A 22,642-nucleotide genomic window follows, 5' to 3' on the forward strand; every position below is an offset into this window, starting at 1 on the left:
AACTAATATCGCACAGGCCACTTGCTTCTTATTATTTATTATTCTCAAATTATGGAGCCCTGGAGGATTCTGGGAAAGAAAATTGTAATAATTTCAGTGAACGGTTTCTTATTTCTTTCCCACACTTTAAAAACCATTCTATTGTTTGCTTTAAATTGTGCCCAGACTTTATTTGTGGATACAATTTACCACACACTTGTACTCTCTTTAAATCATGAGCACTTTTATTTATTTATTTAATCTTTTTTTTTAACTGTAAGTATTATTTATTTATTTTTTAAATATTTTTTTGCAGCAATACTTGTCGTTTAGCTTCAGTTGCAAGAAAATGTCGGCACAATGCAGAGCTTTGAGGAAAGAAACAAAGGAATAAACTGTAAACTGTGGGAGTGTATTAGGAATTTCTGGCCACAAATTACAATAATCACATGGATATGATATAAAGAGTGATCTGTGTATTATGGGAACGGAATGTGTGCCCACCAGTGAAGGAAATGAGCTCACAAACTGCAAACTGTCCCTCAAATTAGCGGCCACTCTTAACAAAATTACTTGAAAGCTTTTGTTGTGCAGTGTATTGTGTATAGAATGTACAATGTGTACGTATTAATAATTTAGCATTAACATGACTGAAGATTCTAAACTTTTGAATTGTATCATTGTTAATAACACGCACCACACACACACACACACACACACACACACACATGCACACACACACACACGCACACACGCACATGCACACAGGCGGAAAAAAAGCACTGAGAGTCTGTCTGTTATTAACAAAGCCCTCCTGGTGATTGTGTTTGCTCCAGATTAGCTTTGGTGTCTCTATTGTGCGTCAGGAAAACTGTATGGAGCGTAAGTGATGCAAACTTTCCTTTTGCTGCCGCGTTTGTGGGAGAAGGCTTTTGTGCGAGGTGCTATTCTGTCTGGAATTATTAGCCGCAGACGCACAATGCAATCTAATTTCACAGCACAATATTATTCAATCGCGGTGGAATTCAATGATTCTGTGTTCCAGGTGCCACAAATAAGGCACTGGATGAAGGGTGGGAGGGGGAGGTTGGGGGAGTTCAAATGAATGAATTTCCAGAGATGAATTCACTTTTTTCTTTTTTTTTTTCTTTCCATATTTGGATATTAATGAAACATCTATAGGCACTTCACTCACTTCCTCTCTTCATCCGCAAGTGGTAAGTAAACAATCAAACGTCGAATCCAGAAGATTGTTTACGTGCGAGGGGGACAAGCCGACATAAAGGAGACAATATAATGAGATTTGACTTCATCTCTATCACCCCCTCCCCTCTCCCGGAATTGGATTATAAAAGGAGGGGTGGGGGAGAGGGGGGCTTATTTTGTATGGGGGGTTACAGAGCACCACAAAATAAATTCCCACCTATTCAAATTTAAATCAGACCTAGGTGCTCACAGATAATCCTTTTTAAGACAGTACCAACTCTGAAAAATGGAAGGTCCGGGGGCCTGTGGATCTAAGGGGGGGAAAAAATAATTTTTTGTGTGTGACATTCCAGGGGTGTATTTACTGCTAAATAAATAAATAAATAAATAAATAAGCCTTCAGAAAAATACGAAGCGCTGAACACGCTTGATTATTTTTCAACAGGCATAAACACCGGCATCCATATTCATCAGGAATTTGAGCCGCCTCCTTTCCCTAATGTCACATGACACGTTTTTTATGGCGGATCAAGAGAATGTTTTATTCCGAGTTCCTCACTCTCTTATGTTGACGTCGGCCCCTATCAGGCCCGTGTCTCTGTGATGGTCGCGCTTCTGAGTTCATTAATCTTCTGGAATGGCTTAGTTTGTTTGGAGTGAAGCGTGGTTGTTAAGCCTGGGTGAAGGACGTGGTTTGGGGGTTGGTTTTGTGTGGATGGATAAAGAAGGGGTGTGAAAGTGAGTTGAAGGGGCTGAGGAAGCTATGCCATCACTGTAAGAAATTTTCTGTGATATGTGCAATAACTTACTCAGAGTGTAGAGTACTACTAATACACAGTATTGTACTGTTCAGTATTTTATATTAATATTTAATATTTGTAGCCTGGCAGGCAGTCAGTGCCACACAGGTCCTGGGGTCTTAGGTTTAATCCTCATTATCATTGTCTGTGAAGAGTGTGGTGTTTTCCCTGTGTACACACAGGTGTCCTCCGCCTGTTACTATTTCCTCCAATAATCCAAAAACACTGCTTGGCTCGTTGCAAAACTGTCCGCTCTGTGTGAGACCTTGTGTTTGAGTGGCTCCTGCTTTATTTTTAATTATTTCTATTTCACTCAACCATAACTAGTTATATTACACACTGCTTTCTTAAATCCTGCATATTTTGTTTTAATGTTGTTGTATTTGTGTATAATGTAATAACGTATTCAGTTTCCCCATTTCAAATATGAAGAGTTTTCAGGAAATGATGTGCCATTTTCTTTTTCAGGATCAAATATCAAATACTCAAATATCAATGGTACTAATATGGAGTTTGTCTCCCTTTGCTTCAGCAACAAGTTCTACTCTAGGCCTTGGACTAGACGTAGGGACTACTGCTGTGAGCATTCATAAGGGCACTAGTAAGGCCAGGTGCTGAGGTTGGATGGCTATCTTGATCACAATCTACTGACTACTCCACCCAAATAGAGCTGGATGGTGTTCCATGACTCCCAAGAACATAGTTCCAATGTTCCACGGATCCACATAGCTGGTGGCCTATATAGCCCACACATGGCACTGGGCACGGTGGACTTAGGTTTATGGGCAGATACTCCAGAAGATCAGTGACCAGAGTCGGGTCACCTTACAATGGCTGAAATCACGCATCCTAAAGGGTTTTTGGATATCTAATGAGCACATGCAAGAAGAACCTGGTTTATTTATTTATTTATTTTGAATTATTAAATTGATATGTTTGTTAGGTGGAACTGGTTCCTGGAATAAAGTAATTTTTTGATTCAGAGTTACGGATTTTCTGGAATTTAACAAAGCACTCTGTAATGGCCTGGATTGTTGTACAGCAGCCATTGTGCATTATGCAGTGATGTGAATATTTTAAAGGAACAGCACAAGTCCAATTATTTGCCTGGAAAAGAAAAGACCTGTAAATAAAAGAGCGTGTCGTCCAGGGGTTTAAGTGTTACAGACGCGGCCATCATTAATTCTTCATCTGCAACACGCCTTTAGTAATTACCGCTTCTCACCAAACAATGCACTGCCTCTCAGGCTGCCAGATCCAGTTACCCTTTCCCTTCTCCAGCACACACTGCTGCTGATTAATCACCAGCCAGGACCTAGCCACAACAATCTGCAGACTACAGGATCAAAGCTTATTGGAGACCAATGACTGGAGTGGAAAAGTATCAGTACTATAATGGGAATATTGCATTTGCCCCTTTTTTCAATATTCAGGCCATTAGTCTAATGTTATGTCATTGTTAACGGTGCAATGGTGGCTCAAAGGCAACGTCTAAGATTGTGGGGAAACACTGTTCTTTGGATTGTTTACATTCAGAAGCTCCATGTCTTCTAATGTGGAATGGTATGTTTGTACATGGCTGAAGTTTAACTTGAATAAAGTTTTTATGACCAAATAACATAATAGCACTTTGGCTCTGTGTTTACTTTCATGCAGTCAGTGCTCTTCTGAATTTAGGGTCAGTTCCATCAACAGCAAAAGTAAGTCAATATTACCTACCTATTCAGCAGGAATAAATCAATTTCCCCATCTCTATCCATCCATCCATTATCTGTAACCGCTTATCCAATTCAGGGTCACGGTGGGTCCAGAGCCTACCTGGAATCATTTGGTGCAAGGCAGGATTACACCCTGGAGGGGGCACTAGTCCTTCACAGGGCAACACTCACATTCACTCACACCTACGGTCACTTTTGAGTTGCCAGTCCACCTGCCAATGTGTGTTTTTGGACTGTGGGAGGAAAAACGGAGCACCCGGAGGAAACCCACGCGGACACAGGGAGAACACATCAAACTCCTCACAGACAGTCACCCGGAGCGGGACATGAACCCACAACCTCCAGGCCCCTGGAGCTGTGTGACTGCGACATTTCCCCATCTCGGTTTGTGTTTTTCAACGTTCAGAGGTCTCTTCATTTTTAAAATGCATTTTTTCTGCCATGAGCAGAGAGAGAGAAAGCCTAGCATACTGGATCAAGACCCTTTTTTTTAAAAACACATTTAGAGACACTGGGGCTATGTAAAGAACCCTAGACCGGTTTAGAGCACACGAACAGACTGGAGAGCTAGCAAATGTTGAGAATTTTGGGGAAAATTCGTGAGTGTAGCTTTTAAATCCATAGCTGTGACTAAGAACTAGGCTATGATTGTTGAAAAAGAAATAATAAAACCTCAAAAACAATGCTAATTTCTTTTAGTATCTCAATGGCAATTCTCATAGCATGTTGTTGACCAAGCTAATCTTGTTGCACATTAAAATTTTAAGCAGAAAGTAAAATATAGACTTTAAAAGTCGCATATGATGAGACTTACAGAAACAAACTGGACTTTGGGGGTCAAACTTTCCCAGGAAGGGTAGGGATTGTCAAATGTGAGTACACCCTGTGGCTAACGGTCAACTGTAGTTCTTGATGAAGTATCCCAGAGCTTTTATCAGTTACAATGGAGGCAGTCAAACATGGTGAATAAGCATTCAGGGTCAGTGACAAGAAAGACCTCGGATTTACGGTTAAAGCGAACGTCTATGATGGTGGGGAAACGCAGTTCTCTCTGGTTGTGTAGATTAAAAATATCTGCATCTTTTAAGGTGGAACAGTGTGTTTGAGTTGAAAAAATTACTGTTGTTTGTATGTGAAGTTTGACATGTCTGTAAGTTTTCACTCACTGTCTGATTTATCACAGAAATTTTTTTTAGCTAAAGTTGTTTAGTTCCGTTAGATGTTTCCTGAGTTTGAAAACAGTTAGTTTTCAACGTGATCAGAAACAGAAACAATACCTCAATATTACCCTCTTTTCAACGTTTGGAGTTCTCTCCATTGTCTAAAAATCTCCAGATGCCTCTGCCATGAGCAGAGAGAGAGAAAGCCTTGAATATGGAAAAAGTGTTTTTTTATTATTATTACAATTACAGTGAATGTAAGGTAAAAATGAACTGGACAGGTTTTATGACACATGCTTAAGCCAGTTATTATGTTCATTAAAGACACTTCACCTCATCCCAAAGGCACATTACAGTTGTACAGATAATGCTTGATGCTTTTCTATTGGGAATATACAAGATGTCATCATCTGAGTGCACCAGCAGACTCTATTATAATATGGACCACCACAGATCAGGTATGATTTGGGTGGTGGATCATGGTCTGGAATGGTCTGGAATGCAGGCAAGCCATCATTCTCAGCACTGCAGTGACACTGATGTGTTGGTGGTGTGTTAGTATGTGTTGTGCTGGTACGAGTGGATCAGACACAGCAGTGCTGCTGGAGTTTTTAAACCCCTGTGTCACTGCTGGACTGAGAATAGTCCACCAACCAAAAAAATCCAATCAACAGCGTCCTGTGGGCGACGTCCTGTGTCCACCGATGAAGGACAAGAGGACAATCAACACAAACTGTGCAGCAACAGATGAGCTACTGTCTCTGACTTTACATCCAAAAAGGTGGACCACTGAGGTAGGAGTGTCTAACAGAGTGGACAGTGAGTTTAAAAACTCAAGCATCACTGCTGTGTCTGTTCCATACAGAACTGCGCAACACACACTAAAACTATGTGCTCTGTGGTGGTCCTGTGGGGATCCTGACCATTGAAGAGCAGAGTGAAATTGGGATAAGAAAGTATGCAGAGAAACAGTTGGACAGCAGTCTGTGATTGTAGAACTACAAAGTGCTCTATAAAACCAAGCTAAGGTGCTCTCAATTGCTCCATTGCAGCAGCGGCCTTCCTCTGCCCCACCTCGGGGCCACAACGTACCCAACAGGAGCATGCAACTGAACGGAGAGCAAGGTCGCAGCATCAGAAAGGACACTACAACTGCAATCCCCCTGAGTTCCTCCCTGACACCTTGTTCCATCTCTCGGTGTGAAGTGGCCAACACACTCATCACAGCAAAACACACACACCAGACATATACGCTGCAGAAGAAAGAGAAGAAGACAGGAGCAAGAAAGAGTTTTTTTTTTTTTTAAAAGAGAGAGAGAGAAAGCAACGTTGGTCGTAATAGGTGACCTTTCTGCAAAGCGGTACCCGTGCATTTTTATGCCGGGGCATAAATAGCTGAGCTACATAACAATTAAGGTAACCTTTCTGTTTGAATAAGTGGCAATTTCTCGCCGCCAAAGAAATTACATGAATGATGAATTATTTTGGGGGGCTGGAGAGCAGAGATGGAGAGAAGAGGGCTGAGATAAGCAGGAGGAGGTGGTAGAGGAGGGATAGTGGGGAAAAGGGCCAAGAGAGACAGAGAGAGAGACAGAGAGAGAGAGACAGAGAGAGAGAGAGAGAGAGAGAGAGAGAGAGAGAGAGAGAGAGAGGAAAGAGAGAGAGAGACAGAGAGAGCTTGACTTTCTTGTAAATCCCAGTTATAATGCCTCGTTAAAAAGATTTGGGAAAGCGGAGAAGAGGCAGAGGTGCTCTTGTTCCTGTTATTTTTAAAGGTAGGCATGGTCTCGGTGGGATTCATTAATGCGCGTCCCGGCGGTGGGTTCACTTTTACTGTACTATCGCCCGGGTTAGCACAAGCTCCACCAAATTACATCTAATTGGACAATTACTCAAACTCAGAAAACCTCCCCACCATAAGCCAACGAGGCCCCTAATAAACACCTTGTCTTCTCAATAAAAACAAGGAAGTCATTTACCTGACCCAAGAGGCACAATTTTTATCGGTGCTAAATTTATTTCCAAAATAATTGCGGCACGCGCCGGCGAGAGAGAATATTAAAAAGGCGGCTGAGCGAGGGAAGAGTAATACAGGCCGACCCCAGGCCTGCTCTGTAGCCCACTCTCCAGGGAGGAAGCTCATTTGTTCCCTAGATAAGAGCATTGCACACACACACATACATATACACACACACACACATACACAACTGTAATATTATTGCTGTCATGGCATAATGAAATAATTACTGGTTTGCCGGCACTCACACAAACACACTCTCTCTCCCTCCCACACACACACACACAGACACACTTATACACGCCCTCACTCAACTTCAATCCCCTCTGCCCCCCCCCCCCCCCCCCCCCCCCCCCCCACACGGAACAAACCTACTTTGTTTTTGCGTGTGGGGCCGTTAATTAAGCCGAGCTGCCCCGAGAATGTCCACACTGGCCGCATTGTTCCTCTAGAATGAGCAGCAAATTGTGTCTAACAGGCCCGAGCACACGGCCAGCTCTGAAGAGGAGCAGGCGCCCAGGGGATGGACATATCACAATGGCTGAAGAATGTTTTATACTTGGCGCACCCCCCACACACAATTCTCATCCAGGAACTGAAGCCGGATTAACCCATTCATGTACAAAAGTAGGTAGGTATACTTTACTGGCTCAGTCTTAACTCTTTTTGACCAAATAAACTCGGCTTCTCGAACCCATTCTGTTCAGGATTCTTAGAGCCTTGGTGCTATTCTGCGATACATCATTGGGTTGACTCCACATTCGGGAAGTGCATGAAAGTAAACACAGATGGAAAGTGCTGCAAAACTAAGCAATTTTAGTTACAAATGAGTTTCTGTCATAATTCAAACAGTGAATAAAAACGTACCTACCGTCAGTTTCTTACTCTAACATACTGTTCCACCTTAAAAGATGCGGCACTTCTGACTAAACACAAACATGGGGGTTGTTTGTTTTGCTGTGATAACAATAGGTTCTCCAGAATCATCTATGTGGCCTTTAAGTAATGTAACTATAGCAGTAAACATAAGAAAATATTACCCAACTAGGGAGCAGCATTCTTATCTCTTTCCATGCTTTTCAATATTCAGAGGTCACGCCACCGTCCAAACACCTCCAGATGCCATTTCTCATCTAACCCCAAACCTAACCCTGAGCAGGAAAGAGAAGGAGAGAGTTCCTGAGGCAGTCTGAACCAAGACACTTCGATTGTTTCCCATTATACAGAGCCAGGGCTACGTACAAATACTGGGCCTTTTTCCCACTGATTGATTTTAAGATATTTGGCTTTCTAACAGCAATGTGTCTGTCTGTTTATCTCTCTGTGTGTATATACCTCTGGTTAAGTCTCTTGTGATGTGTGTGTGTGTGTGTGTGTGTGTGTGTGTGTGTGTGTGTGTGTGTGTGTGTGTGTGCGTATGTCACATATCACCCAATATACTCTGTACTGCACGTTCCATGGTGTGGCCACAGGAAAATGATACCATCATGGTTGCCTTTACTTGTCGGGAAATGCATCTTCTGCTGTTAGTCATGATTGGTCTCTCTCTCTCTCTCTCTCTCTCTCTCTCTCTCTCTCTCTCTCTCTCTCTCTCGTTCAACCTGCACACCACTTAGAGAGAGGAGGAAAAAGTTATACATTGTTACCTCCATGAGCTCCTCATCACCTGGCACCAAGCCCTTACTCTTCTCAAATATTCTCTCTCTCTCTCTCTCTCTCTCTCTCTCTCTCTCTCTCTCTCTCTCTCTCTCTCTCTCTCTCATTTGTGTGAGTGGATGCAGGGATGAATAAATAATCTTTTGACCTCACACATCCAGAGACCACAGTCTAACACCCTGCCCAGGCATAGTTCACCCATATGCCACTCCACAGTGAGAGAGAGAGAAAGAGTGAGTGAAAAAGACAGGAAAAGGAGAGAGAGTAAGAGTAGGAAAGAATGAAAGAGAGGAAAGAAGAAAAAGTAATTAATGAGAGAAATTGCAAAAAATGAAGAGAATGAGGAAGAAAGAGAGTATATATATTTATATATAGAAATAAAATATGAATGAGTGAAACTGTATAAAGAAAGACAGAGAGAGAGAGAGAGAGAGAGAGAGAGAGAGAGAATGAAAGGGTGAGCTCACCCCAGGAGAGTTAGATTGTGACAAATGGTGTGGAAAAAACAACAGCGGCAGCAGTCTGAGAGGAAGACAAGAGTAAAACTCACAAATAATTAACTGCGTAAATATTGGAGTGTGGACTGACTAATTACCTCACACACGTCTGGCTGCGCTCTCATTACTGTTCCTGTCAGAGTTAACCCTCTCGCCACCACCACACACACCATTGGGCCTACCTACATTGCAAGGAGAAAAAATATATAATTATTCCTTATATCTAGTGGATTAATCAAACATTTATCGTTACGGCTTAATGATAAACCTAGACTTGTATAAAAGAATTCTCCAAACAAGCAAAGGTCACTCGTACAATGCGCAGGAAAATCCACACCTCAAGTTCCCTTGAGCAAGGAACATAACCCCTAAAATGCTCCCCGGGTTCAGAGGATGGCTGCCTGCTGCCCTGGGTCTGTGTTTTTTTTGTGTGTGTGTGTGTGTGTGTATCTCTTAATCACTTAAAACACGACTAACGTTTGTAAGTCACTCTGCGTAAGAACATCTGCTAAATGCTTCTTTTTAAAATACAAGAAAATACACTTGTAACATTCACTGTATGTAAATGGTAGAATATTTAATGTATTGGGTGGCACGGTGGTGCAGCAGGTAGTGTCGCAGTCACACAGCTCCAGGGGCCTGGAGGTTGTGGGTTCGATTCCCGCTCCAGGTGACTGTCTGTGAGGAGTTTGGTGTGTTCTCCCCGTGTCCGCATGTGTTTCCTCCGGGTGCTCCGGTTTCCTCCCACAGTCCAAAAACACATGTTGGTAGGTGGACTGGCAACTCAAAAGTGTCTGTAGGTGTGAGTGAATGTGTGTCTGTGTTGCCCTGTGAAGGACTGGCGCCCCCTCCAGGGTGTATTCCCGCCTTGCGCCCAATAATTCCAGGTAGGCCCTGGACCCACTGCGACCCTGAACTGAATAAGCGGTTACAGATAATGAATGAATGAATTGAATGTATTTTATATGTAATTTTTAACCATTTGGGTTTGTGATGCTTTATATTTAATAATTTTATCTTTTGGGCAGCATGGTGGTGCAGCAGGTAGTGTCGCAGTCACACAGCTCCAGGGACCTGGAGGTTGTGGGTTCGATTCCCGCTCCAGGTGACTGTCTATGAGGAGTTAGTGTTCTCCCTGTGTTTGCGTGGGTTTCCTCCAGGTGCTCCGGTTTCCTCCCACAGTCCAAAAACACACTTGGGTAGGTGGATTGGCAACTCAAAAGTGTCCGTAGGTGTGAGTGAATGTGTGGGTGTCTGTGTTGACTGGTGCCCCCTCCAGGGTGTATTCCCACCTTGCGCCCAATGATTCCAGGTAGGCTCTGGACCCACCGCGACCCTGAATTTGATAAGCGGTTACAGATAATGAATTTTATCTTTTATTATAATTACTATCATTATTGTAATATATTTTACTGTAATAATTAATATCTATACATGCCCTGTAACTTTTAATCATGCATATATATATATATATATATATATATATATATATATATATATATATATATATAAAGACAAACACTGCAATGTCATTTTGGAGATGATTTTCCATCCTGTGTATATTAATGTAAATAATATTTCACAGTTTTCCATCTTAAAATCTTCATTCATCCATTCATCCATCACTTTCACTGTGCTGTCACTTTCTGTTTGCTGTCACTGTGGTGGTACAATCAAGGGTATATAATCAGTACTTTTAGTTAGGGAACATAATTGTACCATGTTCTATTATAATTATAGATGTTAAAGTTGTGTGGATTTCATACGCCCCATTTAACCTCCAGGACTTATATATTGTTTTATTTTACACAGTTCTGTATTGAAATATTAAAATATTCAGCTCTCTTTCTGGAGAAGAGAATGTAATGTACCTTTAGGGAACAAAACTGGACTTTAAAAACTGTCTGTACACTGTTTGTATCTTTAGTGATAATAATGTACCTGTACTGTACCTTTTTTCTGACAGTGCAGTCAAAGTGACAGTCAAGGCTCCCTAGCCCTAACACAGTGTCATAGTTTACACTGTACGAGTAAAACAGGAAAAGAAACTTCAGAATTGGTGAAGATGCACTGCATCCATTTACTGTCCACTCTATTAGGCACCTGTGGACATGCGTCATCCTACATTTGTTTACAAATCAAAATAATTCATAGTGAGTTTATCTGCTTTTGCTGCAGTAACAGATTGGAGCACCTAATAAATAAAATAATGTTGAATTCATTCTTTTTAAGAGGTGTCTGCATTTGTTCTGATTGCTACCTTTTAACCTCCTTATTCTTTCAGTAAGCCAGTATGTCCTGGACAAGCCATGTTTGGTAAAACAACCTTTTACAGTGTCCATTAAGATCATCTTACATCAGTACTCATGTTTTTTTGTCTCGGTGCCTGTTATTTCTATATATTGTTGTTTGTGAACCACTTCCAATCTTCCAGGAATCCTATACACACACACACACACACACACACAAACAGCCCTCCCACCCCCCACACTGCTGGACAGCTGCTGTGGTTGTCATGGCTTCATATGATCGATCATCCACTAACGCTTAACAGGCCTTTTAGCTGGAACTCTCATCTCTTTTTTTTCTTTTTTTTTTTTTGAAGCATAAAAATACATCTCACTTCAGAGGAGAGATTAATAAGGTTAGTTAAAAAGAATGAAAAGAAAAAAAAAAACCTGTAGGAAACCTCAATGTTATATATTTAATAAAAAATAAATATATATTAAAAAAATAACAAGGCCATCTTTTATGAATCAAAGGCTCATTGGTCGGTGGCCCAAGACATTTTTCAGATGGCGATTTTGAAGAGCAACTTCAAAAAAAAAAAATAAATAAAAAACGCTCTCGCTGTGGGTTTGTGATCAGCTAGTGTTTACAGTAACTTGTTCCCACCGTCTGAGTGCTATAATTGGGGCACTGGTGCTTCGGTCCCAGGTAAAAGCTGTTGGGCACACACACACACACACAGATGCAAGGACATTTCTCCAATAATCTCCCAGCCACTGGCTAATGATAGCAGCTGTGAGGCAGGCATGCACCACTTCCAAGCTGATTTAAGTTTAACGAGCCACTCCAGAACGGTATCGATTCAAATCTATATTTGTCAGGACACTCTCGGAGCATATATTAAATGGATAAGGACTCCAGATCCTCGGCAAAGCTGCTCGGAGATGGAGGAGTAGGCATTTAACAGGAGGCCACGTCTCATTTGTAGAACGAACAGAGTGCACACTTCTCAATCAATGTGGCAGTTTGCGCTCTTATGAGATGCTGCATCACCTTATTTCCCCGCTTTACACAACAATGGGTAAACATGCTTTATCATTACATTCTCCCCAAAAAACAATCTGCCAGCGCAAAGTGGATTCTGCTTTAATTAGCCCATGCTAGCCATGTGAGTGATGAGTTTTCTAATGAACCCAGCATTCTCCATTTTGCAAGCTGCCGGGTACATGCTGGATGCACGCAGGTTGTGGGGGAAACAAGAAGATAGTTCATTTTTTCAGTGCCATGACTCAAAAGATTCACACACATCAAGATACCTCCCAGAGCTGAGCTAACAGCAACCTTATAGCTAACATAATTTAGCAATCATACTATAGTATACCCAGCCAGAAAAAAACATAAAGACAAAAACACATAGATCAGAATTAACCAGCATTAATAGACCAGCAAAAATGTTACAACAGGTTACAACAACATAAACCAGTAAAAAAGCTATATAGATCAACATAAACAAATATAAACCAACAAAGACTAGCGTAAATACAGACTAGCATTAACACTGACTGGAATATACCAACTTAGACCAACATAAACTAGTATACACCATAAACATTAACTAGCATAATTTACAGACTAACATTAACACAGACAAGTTTAAACCAGCTTAGAACAACATAAACCAACTTGGACCAAGGCTAGCATAAATAAGTAGTATTAACATAGACTAACACTTAATTTCATAAATCAGTATAGTTCAGCATAAACCACCTTAAGCCTGTGTATACCAGCCCAGGGCACTGTATGGGAGGAGTTGGGATTATGCCAAATGCCTAACTCTGTGACTGACAGAAACCCTAAACTATTATTAGAACTTTAAAGGAACACTAACTAGCATTTTTACTGTAAAGCTTTAAAGTCGTATTGACGCTCCACTGCTATTGCTATTCTGGGCTCAGCACTGCAGAAAATACACTTTGTAACATTTGGAAGTGGGTAGGAAAGTAGCCACACACCCTATTCCTCCTCCTTGATTTCAGAGCAATGCTACACAAACGTACTGCATTCTGTAAATGTAGGGGGAGCCCAGGAGCAAAAATAACAGATTTACTTGTTTTCCTTTAAGCTTTTTTTTCTTTCTGTTGGGAAATTATGTGCAAACTGTACTTACTAGTAGTTGATTGCAAGTGAGGAATGGTGCGACAGCATCGTGTTTCCAGAAGAAAAATCTGACCAAGAATATTAAAGGAATAATAATAAAGGAAGACAGAAGAAAAGAAAGGTCAGATTTTTCACAAAAAAAAAAGTCTGTGACAGAAATAAACCTGTTAGTGCAGTCCATAGTAAAATGTATTTCATAAAAAGTTTAGAAAACAACACATGACAGCATTAGTGATCTTGACCAAGAACTGATTGGCTGGCTTCTGTTTAAAGCGTATTGCTCATTTCTCTGGATAAAAAATGTACTACATATACTACTACATATATAAGCTTGTAGCTCTGTGGCTAATCTAGCAGACATGATTTCATGTGCGCCTTTGAGACAAATAATGTATTTGAACAATGTATGCTGGATTTTGTAGGAAATTCAAAAACAAATTGAAGATGAACTTAAAACAATGAATTGTGAACAAAGAGCATCTACAATTCTAGTCTGATGCTTAAAGACTGTAAGACATTACATTTATTTTTTAATGGTTCTTTATAGAACTGTCCACTTTATTTTATACTTACCTGATACCTACAAAATGGAGATGGCAAGTGGAAAAAAGCTCTTCCTAAAAAGTAGTGTAAGTTATGTTTGTAAATTGAAATATTTTCCAAATTTATGGCAAGGGTTAAAGTTGTTTTTTGTGCTTTACTTTCCATTCTTCTCCATTCAAGATTTGGATTACAATTACCACAAACTCATCCCCAACTTCAGAGAAAGCAGTTCCACCGCCCCACAGCCCAATGCTTGGGGCATTTATATTCCTTTATGCTACATCAGACATCAGTTTAATTAGACATTAGTTTAATGCTTTTCTATAGAGATTATATACATAATATGAGCACAGTTAAATGCCTGTGTCAGCAATGGCAGACCCTTAAAGTAGCACTTCATTTCACTCATTAGTAGAGGTGTCTCCAAACTTTGGGAATATAGTATATCGATGAATAATAAATGAAACCTGCCCCAACTTGTAAATCCTTCACTTTTCCCCCCTAGCTTCCCCACTTATGGAGTTAAGTGCTGTCACACTTTTTGCTTAATGCTGACCATTTAAGAAGTCCAGTCACTTCATCCACCACTCAGCTACTGTAGATGTAGGTCAACCTCAGCAGAGTGATAAGAGACAGTGAGGAGAAGAGGGAGAACAAAACACAAACACATTTCTGATTGTTCCAGTCACATTAGGTACGTGTTTATCATGCTATTGGAAATCAAGTAAAATTTGAGCTTGATTTCTTCACATGTCACTTTTGCGACAATTTTTTGCAGGGATATTTGAGACCCCACCATACATTTTCAGTGTGTTTTCTCGCCTTTCCGCCTCGGCCAGCTGACAGCTTCTTAATGCCGCCACATTAAAGTGCTTTTGCGGCGTGTGTGATGCAGCTTTAACTAGGTCCTGGGGGCATTGTTAGTTATCATTGCCGTACTGCCGGCTGGCCCCGGTGAAAGCAATTTCAGCCTTTTCCTCCCAATCAGACTCACTACATGAGACACGGCGGAGGAGAACAAACGGGGGCCCGCCGTCCGATCTTATCTGGGCCCCTGCCGCAGTCCCGCCAGGGCCAGGAGCCCCACTCTTCAATTCCCACCCAAAAAATATATATAAAAATAAAACATGGGACCGGCAGCCTCAGGCCTTCTCGGCTCACGCAGATATCCTCAAATTAGAGTCTGGCGGACAGATGAAACACCCACCACTGCCCCAGCCTGCCTCCTTCACCAGGGCCAAAAGCAGAGCATGGCATTCTGGGAAGTTAAGGAAGTTGTGGGTCTTTCAGGCCAGGGTGTGGAAAAAACTTTAAACCCCAGCTTTAAAACATCCCCACCCCCACCCCCCTTGCTGTCTCTTGCCCAGTTATAAAATGCTGCCAAGCCAAGAGAGTGAAAGCTAGTACAACATGTATCCAACACACTGCTTACTTTAGAACTGCCACCAACACAATATCACTGGATCCAACATGCTTAGAGGAGAGCACTGACCACTGTACTAAACAGCCAACAGCATCCAACCCACAGCAAGGGTCTCCCAGCCATAGAAGGCTGTGGCATCATCAGTAATCAAACTTTCAAACTTCCAATAGAAATTAGCTTGGATTCAAGTGCAGGTTTAATATGAATTTGCAAACAGCACGGTCACAGGCAGAAATGAATATTTGTAAGATTTCATTATAAAACTGTGTAAAATATAAGAACATAAGATCTGGAGATTAATTGGGGGGTAAGGAAACAACAAAAGTTTAAAATCTACAATTATAATTATAATAATTGTCAAAAGTATACACTTACCCATCCAGATCATAGCATTCAGTCGTTCCAATCACTTCCATGGCCACAGGTGTAAAAAACCAACCACCTATGTCACGCAGACTGGGTCGTTTTAAGGAGCTCGGTGAATTCCAGCTTGGTACAGTGATAGTCCAGTCATGTAATTTCCTTGCTACAGTCAACTGTCAGCAGTATTATAAGTGGAATCGATTGGGAACGACAGCAACTCAGCCACAAAGTGGTAGGCCATGTAAAATTACAGAGTGGGTTCATAGTGCGCAGAGGTTGCTAAGTTTTGCAGAGTCAATTGCTACAAATCTCCAAAGTTTGTGTTACTTTCAGATTAGCTCAAGAACAGTGCATATAGAGCTTCATGAAATGGTTTATACAGATACAGCTGTTTGATAGCTTCCCAATAATTTTAATGCTTGTTGTTAGGAATTTATAAAGCTGTATCCATGAAGGTGATCATTAATGGAGCATTGACATAAACTTTTTGGACACGGTGTATTTTCAAAGACTTCATAAATATTATATTTATATGAGCAAGACCAATGCACCAAAGTGGACACACAGTGCATTGGTCATGTGGACAGAAAAACCTGGACCCGTGTAGATGAGGCCAGAGAGGAAGAGAGAGAACTCTTTGGGGGGGATTCTTCAGCTTCTCTTATGATTGGCAAGGCTTAGCACCACTTACCATCCCTTTAATGAGAGCAAGTTAACTTCAAACGCTCAACCTCAAGGGAATGGAAGTGGAGCGGATTTTGAAGTCTGTGCAAAACGAAGAGGAGATAGTGTGAGACATGAGAACGAGATGCATCACGCACACTTCCCTATAATGGGTTTGGTCAGTCTCTGACTCTTTTGGAAAACCAAATGACATTCCCAAACTTACAATTAACATCAATTTCCAGGCAATTTTAATGGTAGCATACTACTTAAAATGACCGCGAAGAAGAGGTGTGACCGATCATATTCCAGTTCATATGAGCCCAGTAAGAGACTCTTTTGTGTTCCAAGTCAACCCAGTATGCACATGCAGTAAGTTAAGAATGGGACTTTACAGCTTCGCTACATGGCCAAAAGTTTCTGGACACCTGCTGACCCAACATTTCTTCTTTGTCCCACTTTGCTGCAGTCACCACTTCTGAGGCTTGCACGTTGAAAATGCATATTTGAACATTCAGCCATGAGCGCAGCACTGAGGTCAGGCACTGAAGTTGGACGATTAGTTTTGGATCCCAAACACCACTCCAACTCATCGCAAAGCAGTTCCTGAGTGCCAGGGGTGTCTACAAACATTTGACTTCATAGGATGGTTTCCCAGACAGGGATTAAGCCTACACAGCATTTTGAATTGGGATTTTTCATTGAAAGAAGGATATAGTCCAGGACTAGGCTTAATCTCTGTCTGGGAAACCACCCCATAGAGTTTATTCCCTAACTAAAGCAGTTAATAAGTACCAGGGCATCATTAGATGCATTATACAGGAGCATATGCCCCATTAAATTGTTGCTGTACCCCACTTTAATCACAGTGTCAAAAAGTAAATTTTAACCTTGATTGATGAGAAGAACTACAGGACACACCTTACAAATTCACTACAGGCACTACGTTTCCCATGATGCTCTAATGACTTTCCAAAAGCTTTCAGTCAGAACTAGCTAGTTCGTTTTTCTGGACATTCGTAAATATTTAAAAATAAGTCTGCCACGCAACTGATGAGGTAAGAGTAGTTTATAGTGACACTTATTTTGGTTATAGCAATTTATAACTATAAGTATAATTTGCCAAAAATACATAATATACCACAGAAAATAATAGTAAGAGCATGTAACATCACCCAAAAGAGATTTTCATTTTCAACACTCTCATTGATGAATCTTTCGATTCTAGGCAATATCATATTAAACTAGGTACTCCATAAAACATCTAATTACAAAATTCTCTCATATTTTCAGGGTACCTCATGTGTTTGTGTGTCAATGTGAATGCAGTTTTGGCAAAAGGAGCAAAAGTGAGGAGATTTATACAGTTCTGTTTTTATTTATTTGAGAATATACAAAAAATGTGATGTTTCTTTAATGTTAATTGATTATTTCTTATTAATGGCAGCGCAAAACCTACGTTAGTATTATTTGTTCATTCATTCATTGTCTGTAACCACTCATCCAGGGTCGTGGCCCTGCGCCAGCCCTCACAGGTCGACAAACACTCACACCTACAGACACTTTTGAGTCACCAATCCACCTACCATCATGTGTTTTTGGACCGTGGGAGGAAACAGGAGCACCCGGAGGAAATCCATGCGGACACTACCTGCTGCACCTCCCTCCGCTACCTGCTGTGCCTTGTACGAGCAAATATTGTGTGTGGCTCAATAATAACAAGTATTCCAGCAACACCTCTGTGTCTAGTGCATTATGTAATTTGTGGCTTTCACTTAGAGTAGTGCATGATATGTCTAGCATGAAGCATTTAGCTTTTCATTGCTAAGTGGCATTTAGCAATGTCCACACACCTTATAGAGCACCTCCTGGCACTTTTCTTCTTTTCTTCTTCGTTTGGTCAAGGCCTCTGGCTCTGGCTCTTCACTCCATCGCCCCACTGTAAGGTTTTATCTTGTGGAACCAATTAAAGCGAGTGTAATAATGGCAAATTTCTCCATGCTGTTTGTATTCCTGCACCTGAAAATAATCTTGCAGGTCACAGTTAAGGTGGCACGGGGAGATGATTGAGATAAAGCACATTGTGGCGCGTTGAGGTAAGTGACCTGCCGGTCTGCGCTGATAAGGCCCCAATTAATCCGTGCTGAATTGCGCTGGTGTAAAGTAAAGATAATTACAAAATCACCAGGCTACATAGCTTTGATAGATTTTTTGTTACTCTGTGTTATTGCTGCGAGAAGGAAGAAGAAATTAAATGGATTATATCGTGCTCCGACTCTCAGATGGATTACAACTGCTTTTAAATAACGGCGAGAGCAATTTCATCAAGCCCCACAAACCGAGAAGCCACTGACAGTCTCTGCATGATTCAAATTGAACTCTCTTCATTTTAATAAACCCTGCAACGCATATACACACACACAACCATGCCCAGAAACAGCCACTGCACTCGTCACTTCAAACACAGAATAAGGGCTTTTAAATTATTCTTGGAAATGGCCGAACAATTAGATACTTGACGAGAATCCAACATTTGATTCTAGCTTATATATGTTTTTTATTTCTACACAAATACTCTACTGTGTGTTACCTCAGAGAAGAGAGATCAGAAAAACTTTTTATTCCCCAACCTCCTTTGTGTAAAGACCTTGAAACCTCTTGAATTCCACTTTTTTTTTTTTTTTTTTTTTTAATTGAAGTCTCTCATTTAACAATATATGGTATTAAATGATGGAATATTAAAACTAAATTTGCTCGTGTTACAGTACTTAGGTACATTCGTTCATTCTTTTGATTATTATTATTATTTTTTATTTTAACCACTTCATGTTGATCACAGTTGCAGTGGGTTCAGAGCCACAAAACTCTCCCCATCAGATAAACAGTGCTTTCATGAAAGATTTCATCTTAAAGTGCTATATCCTTGCTTCAGATCTGAAAAAATCCAATGTGAGTAGACAACTCAATCCTGTGGGTGAGGAAGAATGTGACGCTGTCAAGATGCTGGTAAACAGAAAAAAGAAAAACAGTCACCAGATTAATCATAGGCAGAAGCTGTTGGACTGTCCGTCCTAGAGATCTGACCTCGACATCACTGAATGTGTTTGGGATTGAACTTAGGAGGTGTAGTGGATTTCTTAGAAAAACTGAAAAGAGGTGTTCTAAAAAGAATGGAAGCAATAATAATTGCTGTTTTGAAATTTTATAATTAACCAAGTACTTTATTTAAAATATTATAAATAATCAAGTTAAAAATTAATAATAATAAAAAATAAAAAAAAACTCAACAACAAACAATAACAACCACCGCTTTTCCATGATATGGGCCCTTTCAAGCCCAGCAAGGAGTCTCGAGTTGGAGCCAGAGAGCTGCTGGCCAGGCCCTCATTACAGCATCCATTAGAGTAAACATTTCAATATAATCTCTCTCTCTCTCTCTCTCTGACATACACATACACATCACTAACCCCATCAAAAACCTCTCTTTTATACACACACACACACACGCGCGCGTGACACAGCCCAACACTGCTTTTAAGTACTGATACCAGGAAAAATGGGCCCACTCTGCGTTTTTATTTATTTATTCATTTATGTATTTGGAGTGGTATTTTCCTCCTCAGCAGGAGCGTTCCTGCCAGTTTTACTGAAAGAGCTTTTGCATGTTTCCTGGCTGAGGCCTTCCTCCAGCATCTCGTGCTAATGCAGAATTATTTATTTGATTTTGTGCTTGCCATGTGTTGTATGTCTTGTCTGCTGCGTCTTTGCTGTGTCTTTGCTTTATTTAAGTTTATGACAGCCTGCCATATGTTGTTCTGTGACAAGTTTTTAAATAAACACCAAGTGTTTCAGACCGGAGTGCCTTAACAGGAATAAAATATTATAGCCAGGAACAGTGGCTCTAAAACGGACATCTGGAGAGATACACTGCAATAAAATAAAATATAGAGCAGGCATCCTACCTTCTGCCAAAAGTACCATAGTGCAGATTCTGCAGTGCTGAGCCTTGAGTAATGAGTATTAGGTTAGTTTTTGAATCTGTAAATTTAAGGTGAAAATCCTTACTAGTGTTCCTTTAAATGCACAAATAACCCCCTAAAACAGTCTGGAAGCTGCCCGGCATGCTAGGAACCATCCCATGTGCACTGACCCATTCAGGCCCCTACAGGTAACAGTATTATAAGATTATTCAACCTATCGCTGGCTTCACCCCTGATGAGACCAGGACCTTTCCACTGCATGGTACCTACTCGGTTCAACTCAGTTGTTTATCTTTTCTGTTTGGGAAATTTGGTACCAGCCCTGTGAAGGACTGGGGCCCCCTCCAGGGTGTATTCCTGCTTTGCGCCCAATGATTCCAGGTAGGCTCTGGACCCACCGCGACCCTGAACTGGATAAGCGGTTACAGATAATGAATGAATGAATGAAATTTGGTACCAGGTAAATTTTTAGTCACTGCAACATGTTTTAAAATTACATCATTGTTTTTGAAGAGATTCAAAAGTTTCTTGGATGGAAAGCTAAAGTAAAACAACATAAAAACGAGTCCTGGAGATGAATTGGGGCATATGAAAACAACACAATTTTAAAATATACAATTATTATAGAAAACAATACAATTATGTTCCCTAACTAACACCACAGTGACAATCTTTCTAACAGTTTACCATGCAGAGGAAAAGCACCAATAGAGAGCTCTTAGTGTCTGTCTGACAGTGTGACAGAGCTAAGATTTTCCCATGTTGTTGCATTAGTAGAAGTTTGAAAAGAAGTGGTGGACTGGCTTCATGTGTCTCAGAGAAAGCATTTGCTTGCCGCTGTAAAAGCACTGTATGAGGTGGAGGAGACTCATTAACGGGTACAATGGGAGACAACTATAATTAATGAAAGAAAAGAAAAACATATTAATGTAATAAATACATTTAAAAAAATTCTAACTGAGGTTTGAAACATTGCACAACCAGTAAGAATCAGAATTCTGCACAATTCACTGCACTGCTGGCCTTCTTTGAGGGAAGACTCCCAATACTAAGAAAGATGAGAGTCACTGATCATTAGCTGTTCCTAATTCCAGGTTATATGAGAAGTCCTGGAGCTAATTGGGAATGTGTAAAATATTATTACCGTTCCCTGCAGGAAAAAATAGGAGGAGCACCTTGGTTCAATTAATTCAGCTTTTCATATCTAGTTCAGGGACAGAAGCGTGGCACACACAAAACAGAGAGAGGGGGATATTTGTAGGTTTCTGAAGTAGCTGCAATACGAATGTGAATCAAAGCTATTAGAATTATCGCTGCTTTTGATCTGGAGTGTGGAGCGCAGTAAAAGCGTGGCACTTGGGTTTGTATCTCTGCTGTTGCTGTTATCAAACTCAAAATGAATGAATAAAATGGAACACTTTTTTTTTTTTTTGAGGTGATATCAAGCAGTGAGTGTGTACATTTGTAAATGCCTCTCTCCTTATGCCCGACTGTGATGTTGATTTATCCGCATTGTTGTTGACAAAAGCATCATTTCCTTCCATGCAAAGGCCTGCTGTCAGCTATACCTGTAATTTCCATGAGGGTTGAGAGGGTAGGGTGTGGGGTCATACCATGAATTTTTCAAAGAAACATCAGCTGGCTTTTGGCCATTAGTGATACAGACTAATGTGTTTACATTAACATACATTACATAGCACTATCATGCTGTATTATCAAATTACTACAACTGAAGTTTATTATTACATAATCCATAAAACAGGTTGTGATCTGTTCTTTATTGACTGCCTAAATTAAATGCAGTGACTTCAGAACTTTACACCATATTACAGCACATGGCATGGCTCTGCTTGCCGCGTGGGTGTTTTTTTATGTTCATGTGATGGAAAAAATGCAAATAATCTGCTGTGCACCAATCAGAACATGGTGTGGTACATTCTACTCAAACCTGATTGACTAAACCCTATGCTGCTGCTGCATTTATTTGCATAAATTTGAATTTTGCTGAATTTCTGACCATATGGCAAGGCTGAATTTGGTGAGCCGCAGACCGACATTGAATTGAACTCCATATTTTAATTAACTTGATCGGGTACAAGTGGATACCTACAGTTAGGGGCTGCTCTAACACATCCCATTGTATTGGTCTGTGCTTTTCTATGAAAAAAAAAATTTAAAACTCTTTTCTGTAGGTGAACTTAACAGTATCTACTTTTTCTTTTTTTTTTAAACAATGGGTTTGAGAAACATG

The sequence above is a fragment of the Hoplias malabaricus genome, chromosome 16, assembly GCF_029633855.1.
Source record: "Hoplias malabaricus isolate fHopMal1 chromosome 16, fHopMal1.hap1, whole genome shotgun sequence".
In the NCBI taxonomy this organism is placed as follows: domain Eukaryota; kingdom Metazoa; phylum Chordata; class Actinopteri; order Characiformes; family Erythrinidae; genus Hoplias; species Hoplias malabaricus.